The 6,000-nt window shown below is 51.7% G+C and overlaps 1 protein-coding gene across 5 annotated transcripts in view; it reads right to left on the reverse strand.

Annotated features, from left to right (window-relative positions):
- Window positions 1-4,553, reverse strand: part of ELMO2 (engulfment and cell motility 2) — a 35,969-nt gene extending 31,416 nt beyond the window's left edge. For 4 of the 5 annotated variants that reach the window (XM_045574750.1, XM_045574749.1, XM_036417704.2 and 1 more), the window contains exon 1: window positions 4,442-4,553. The gene's annotated coding sequence lies outside the window, so the exon portion shown is untranslated. The remainder of the gene's footprint in view (window positions 1-4,441) is intronic. The other variant, XM_036417705.2, reaches the window with a different exon arrangement.
- Between the last annotated feature and the right edge of the window lie 1,447 nt (window positions 4,554-6,000).

Raw genomic sequence — 6,000 nt, forward strand, 5'->3', positions numbered from 1 at the left:
CCAGAACAGAGCATTCCCTCACTGCAGTTACTGTAGCTTTCAGACTCTCCCTTGTAGATGCTACATCCCTCATATCAGGCCACTTTGTTCCTTCAAACATCCTCCAAGTCTGGACTTTTGTTGCCTTTACCATGCTCAGCTGATAAACTCCTACTCATCCTTCAAGGCCCAGCTCAGACAATCACTCTCCTAAGTGGATTTCCTAGTCCTGTCACCCCGTGCCCTCACTGCTCTCCTAGTCTTTTAGACATCCCTTCCCAATCCCAATGACTGTGACTTCTCTACGAACAGTGTCATCTCTTGCTACTCTCAGTGTGATCTGCACACGGGCAGCACTGGCCTTGTCTGGGCACTGCAGGAATACAAACCGCCCACTGAATCAGGATCTGCCTTCAGAAAGATCTACCGGGGGTTCATGTACACCTCAATGTCTGAGAAGCAGCTCTAGACAGTGGTTCTCAACTCTGGTTGTGCATCAACGTCTACCCCACAGTCACTGAAATGCTAATGGGTGATGCTAATGGGTGGCCTGGGCCAAAAGCCACAGCAATTTGAGGATAGGGATTCAGCCTGAGCCTATTCCCCCAAATTCATAGCACAATACGCAGCGCTCAGCTGTATGCATAGAATTCCACACCAAAAATACCCTTCAGGATGGCTCTACACCTAACTGCCTTTGGAGCAGAATAAAAACACTAACGGCAGAGGATTGTTCACTGCCTAGAACTTGTGAACCCTTAACTATAATAGAGACATATTTACAGTGCTTCAGTCTGCCAGTCAAAAGAACAGAAACTGAGATGGAAAATACACATGAACTTTAAGGGACGGTTTTCCTTCAACAGACTACCTCGGTCGCAACGAGAGGCAGATCTGTGTAGGGGAGGAATGCGGGAAGCTAAGAGTCCTGGGCTAGGCCTGAAATCTGGGCTGTGGGCCTGACTCCCTCAATACCAACCGTAACAACACAACATTGTTTTTGAAAAATCAGGCCAAGCCCTCTCATTTTACAAATAAGGGAACAGAGGTCCAAAGAAGTTGGCAAGGCCACTCCACACAAGTTAGGGACAAAAGAAAAAGAAAGCATAGGACCCCGTTTCTGGGTTAGTCTAACCTCCTGGAGCACAGGAGACCTGACTGCCTACAAGCACACGCCTCTCTAGACCTCAGGTCCTGATCTACTGAGGGGGTGGGCAAGATGTTTTTGAGGTCTCTTCCAACCTTGACCTTCTAGTGAGACAGTGTAGCTTAACAGGAGAGTGTGTTCTGGAGTGGGTTTCCTTACTTATAAAATCTCCTTCGCTATAAAAGGGGGGTTAGCATCAATCCTACTCTATAAAGTTGTTGGAAACGTAAGTGGGATAATATATGTAAACCATTTAAGCATAGTGCCTGACACAGCGTAAGCAGAATTCCCACTATGAACTTGAAGAAGTTGAAAAACATTGTAACCATGTTTCACCAGCATAAAAGGGCCCCGCTTGCTAGGCTTGCTTTTTCTCCCTTTCACATTTGTTCCCTGATGAATGAGGGAACATATGTGAAAGGGAGAAAAATCAATCTAAAAGGCAAAGCACTGCTGACTGTGTTGTTCTATTATTATTATTTTCTTCTAGCAGAATAATCTTGGGGAGTTTTACAGTCAGTTCCAGAGCTGTGTCCAATACAATGGCACATAACAGGTGCTCAACAAGTCCCTTCTAGTAACTCTCTTCTAAAACCAGCATGTCTAATAGGGGGCATGACCTAGCCGGTAGCTCAGTGGTTAGAGCGTCGACTTGCAGACTGAAGGGTCCTAGGTTTGATTCTGCTCAAGGGCATATATCTCAGTTATAGGCTCTTTCCTCGGCCCTGGTCAGGGCCTATGTGGGAGACAACCAATCTATGCATCACTTTCACACCAATGTTTCTCTCTCTGTCTCTCCCCCTCCCTTCCACTCTCTCTAGAAAAAAATATCCTTGGGGGTGAGGATTAACAAATGACACCCCCCACCAAAAAAAACACACACACACAAAAAAACAACAACACCACACACATCCAAACCCCTAAACACCTTAAGCAGTCAGCTAAGTAAGTAAATAACTCAAGCAGCTTCTATGTAGGGACTGTGGCAAACTGCAAAGTACCCACCCTGCATAAAGAAATTCAAATTAAACACTCTCATGCGCATTACACTGTTTGGCTTAAGACGAGACACTTTGCAGTCTCTGCACATCACTGATTCTGGTTCTTCATCACCACAGTGCCTTGCACATCATCTGATCATCCTGTGATCACTGTCTTTCCAAGTCCACGATAAGCATCCTAAAGATGAAGGCTGTGGCTTATACTCCTGGCCATCCTAAAGGGCCTAGGACAGTGCAGGCCTCATGGCAGTGAGGAGACCTCACTCAGGGCAATTACTGAACTGAACAGCCTGGCTGTTAACTCAAGCCTAGCCCCTCTGTGATGCTGCAGGGTGCGCACAGTGTTCCAGCCAGATCCTGGGCCCAGGCTGTGCTGAGGTAGGTGACTGGGTCAAAGAAGGACCCAGATTTTTCCTTCGACACATTATCTCTGCATAGAACGAGATAGAATACACAATACACCCAAAATACCACTGTTTCTAATAAGTTTAGTCCCCACTTCCTGTACCTCACACCTCCTTGGCACCTCGCAGAGGCAGCGCAGGGTACTGAAAGATTCCATGTTCTGGAGTCCTCATCCTCACCTTGCCTCCTCTACTCACAAATTCCAGGATGACTGCTGGCAGGCAGAGTAACTTTTAGGAGCATCATCATTTTTGCTAGTAAAGTGCAGATAATACTTTATATACCTGTGGCGTCTTATGGCCTTTAGAGTCAAAAGGTACATAAAGCTCCTAGCACTGCACAGCCCGTGTGGCTACTGAGCATTTGAAATATGGTTACCACGAACAGGGAAGGGCTGTAAGTGTGAAACAGACACCAGATTTCAAAGACTTGGTATACACACAAAAATGTGAAATACCTAATTAATAATGTTTTTATATTGATTACATGTCATATATTTCGGAATATATTTACTTAAGTAAGATATATTAGGAGAATTAACTTCAGCTGTTTCTTTTCAATGTGGCTACTGAACATGTTTACATTGTATGCACTGTGTTGTATTTGTATCGGACATCACTGCTGTAGCACAGAGCCTGGCACACAAAAAGTATTCCCGCGCTGGTTCCCTTCCCCCACTGGTAGGGCATAAGGGGCCACGCCCTTCCTCCAACACTTTTTAAATAAACATATACAGTGCGTGGCCCTGTGCTCCATGCTGGAGACACGAGGAGCCAAAGCAGACACCATGCTCTTCCTTGGGAGCCTGACTGCTGGTGGGCTAGAGAGCCATGATACCTTCCTGAATCAATGCACCACTGCAGGTGGGCAAGCGCGGTGAAGGAGAAGTGCCCAGGGTGATGAAAGCGGGGAATTCACCCGGCGGGGGAGTCAGGGACCACGGATGCCTCTGGTCTAGAGGAAGTGATACTTGCATGGAGATCTGAAGGATGAAGACTTTACCGGACTCAGGCGGACTCAGGCGGGAAGAGAGGCCCAGGGAGCAGGAGGAAATCCGAGTGTCAGGATCCTGAGGATTGCGGGCGTCCGAGGTGAGGAGAGTGTTGAGCAAGAGGGATTCGCAGACAGGGAGGAAGGAGAGGTCGGATCTCCAGGGCTTGGGTGAGGACCTGGGGGTGAGGACCTGGGGCTGACCCTTCAGGAGCTGGGAAGCCCGCCCGTTTGAAAGGAGCCGAGTGTCCAGATGGGATCTGCCTTTGGAAAAGATCCCTCAGGCCGCGGGGAGAGGGCCGAGCGCAAGTGGGCGGGTCAGCAGGACACCGGGGCGTACAGGGGGCAGAGAGGCCCGAGCCAGGCGGGAGCGGGGCGATCGGAAATGGATGGAATGTAGCTACCGAGCCGGCGGGTGGGCAGGAGGGGTGGTGACCAGTGTCTGAGTGTGCAGCGGGGTGCGATGCCAAGAAGGGCTCCCGGGCTTCGAACACGTACCACCCAGCCCCGCCCAGACTCTATCCTCTCCCGTCCCTCTCCCATCTCCTCGCTCCCCACCACCCGTCGCGCCCCCAGCTCCACCCTCCTTCCCCCACCTCCCTGCGACCCAGCCCCCAGCCCCCGCTCCTCACGGCCTGGCCCGCCCTCTTTCCCACCCGACACCCCTCCCTTCCTAGTCAGGGACTCAGCGCCCCCTCCAGCCGGGCGGGCCGGCTGGGCCACGACCCCTTAGGAGCCTGCGAGCCCGGGCGGTGCAGCCCAGGCCCGCCCTCCCGGGACCCTCAGCCCCCAGGGCAGAGGCGCGCAGCAGCCCCCGGCCCCTTTCCGGCCCGAACTCGCTTCTCCTCGCTGCGTCCTTAGGGGCCAAGCCCTTCTCCGCAGCCCGCCACGACCCGGCCCCGGTGCGCCCCTCACTCACCAGGGCGCCGCGGACTGAGGCCCAGCTCCCAGCGCTGGGGTCCCGCTGCCGCCGCTCCTCTGGCCTCCGCCGGCCCCGCCTTCCCTGGGCCCCGCCCCGCGCAGGCCAACACGGGCTTTTATTGCTCCGTTTCGCCGTCACGCTGAACGCTCTTCCTTCAATTGGGTGGTTGGCCTGACAGTCAAGAAAGGGCGGGCCCAGCTGCCGCGGGAAACGCCGGGGGTCTCCGCCCGGCTAGCGGAGGCCTCTTAAAGACACAGGCTGCTTTCTCCCCCGTGGGGTATGGGATCCGGAGGAACGGATTTCTCAGCAAATGCAAGACGCAGCATTTTTTTTTTCTTTCTTCTTCAGACTTGTCTTTGGGCACACCCCGGGGGTGAAGAAAAAGGCTTTGATGCTTTGTGGCAAGTCAGAGGTTTTGAGCGCTAAGCTTGTCCCCTGGTGGCACTCAGACCCGTGCCGGGCAGTGGGGATAGCTAAGTGGGAGGTGACAGTCGTGTCAGAGGCTGTGAGCATGCTCACCACCGAGCCCTGGAGCTAATTATACCGGCACCCAGGGCTGACCGTGGGCGCTGAGCCGAGGCAGAGGGATACAGCTCAGCTGCACTGTGGAGAGAGACCCGGGGGCGGTGGTGGCATTTGTCACTGCAACTGCGATGGGAACAAGGCCGGCAGGGCTCCAAAGCCTCGCTCCTGTCATCTCCCTTTGCACTCACAGCAACTCTGGGGGAGGAATGATGCTGATGCCCTTCTTACAGACGAGGCAACCGGTCTTCCGAGAGGGCCCAGATCATACAGACAGTGATGGGCAGCACAAGACACCAGCTTGTGCTTATTGGGCTTCCAAAGTTCATGCTTTAACCATTTTATTTCACAGATCCGTACCACAGCTCTAGGAGGCAGGTCTTTAGTGGTCCGTTTTACAGATGCTCAGTGGAGGCTAACTAATGAAGCGGATGGGTACTCAGCAAAGGGACTCACTATTGACTGCCATTTACAGGGCACTGACCAGCCTGCAAAGCAGTTTTACACAGGTTGTTTCATTTGATCCTCAGAAATGATGGCGATTCTTGTTAGTCCTAGTTTACTGATGAATAAAATGATGCTCAAGGAAGTTTGAGGCTACAGTCCCTTGCAGAGGTCATCAGCAAACTTTCCACCAAGGTCCAAATAAAAAATACTCTTGGTCCCCATCACAGTCACTCAATTTTGCTCTTTAGCGTGAAAGCAGCCACTGACAACATATGAACAAGTGAGTGTGTCTGTGTTCTATTTACCTAACTGGCGGTGGCCTAATGGCAGTAATTTGCCCACCCATGGTCTACACTTTGCTGGCTACCAAAGCCTTTCATGGACTATAGCTTTGTGGGATCCTCACCTCCACATTGTTATCATTCATACTGCCATTCTTTATTATTGATGTATAATCTTGTTGATGATGCTGTTATCATCTTATCATTTCAAAAGGAGCAATCTAAGGCATGTCGATGTTAAAGACTGACCCACCCGAGGTTAATGCAGGAACTGGAAGGCAGGTGCAGCTCCCTAACCTTGCACCC

The sequence above is a fragment of the Pipistrellus kuhlii genome, unplaced genomic scaffold, assembly GCF_014108245.1.
Source record: "Pipistrellus kuhlii isolate mPipKuh1 unplaced genomic scaffold, mPipKuh1.p scaffold_m20_p_6, whole genome shotgun sequence".
Lineage (NCBI taxonomy): Eukaryota > Metazoa > Chordata > Mammalia > Chiroptera > Vespertilionidae > Pipistrellus > Pipistrellus kuhlii.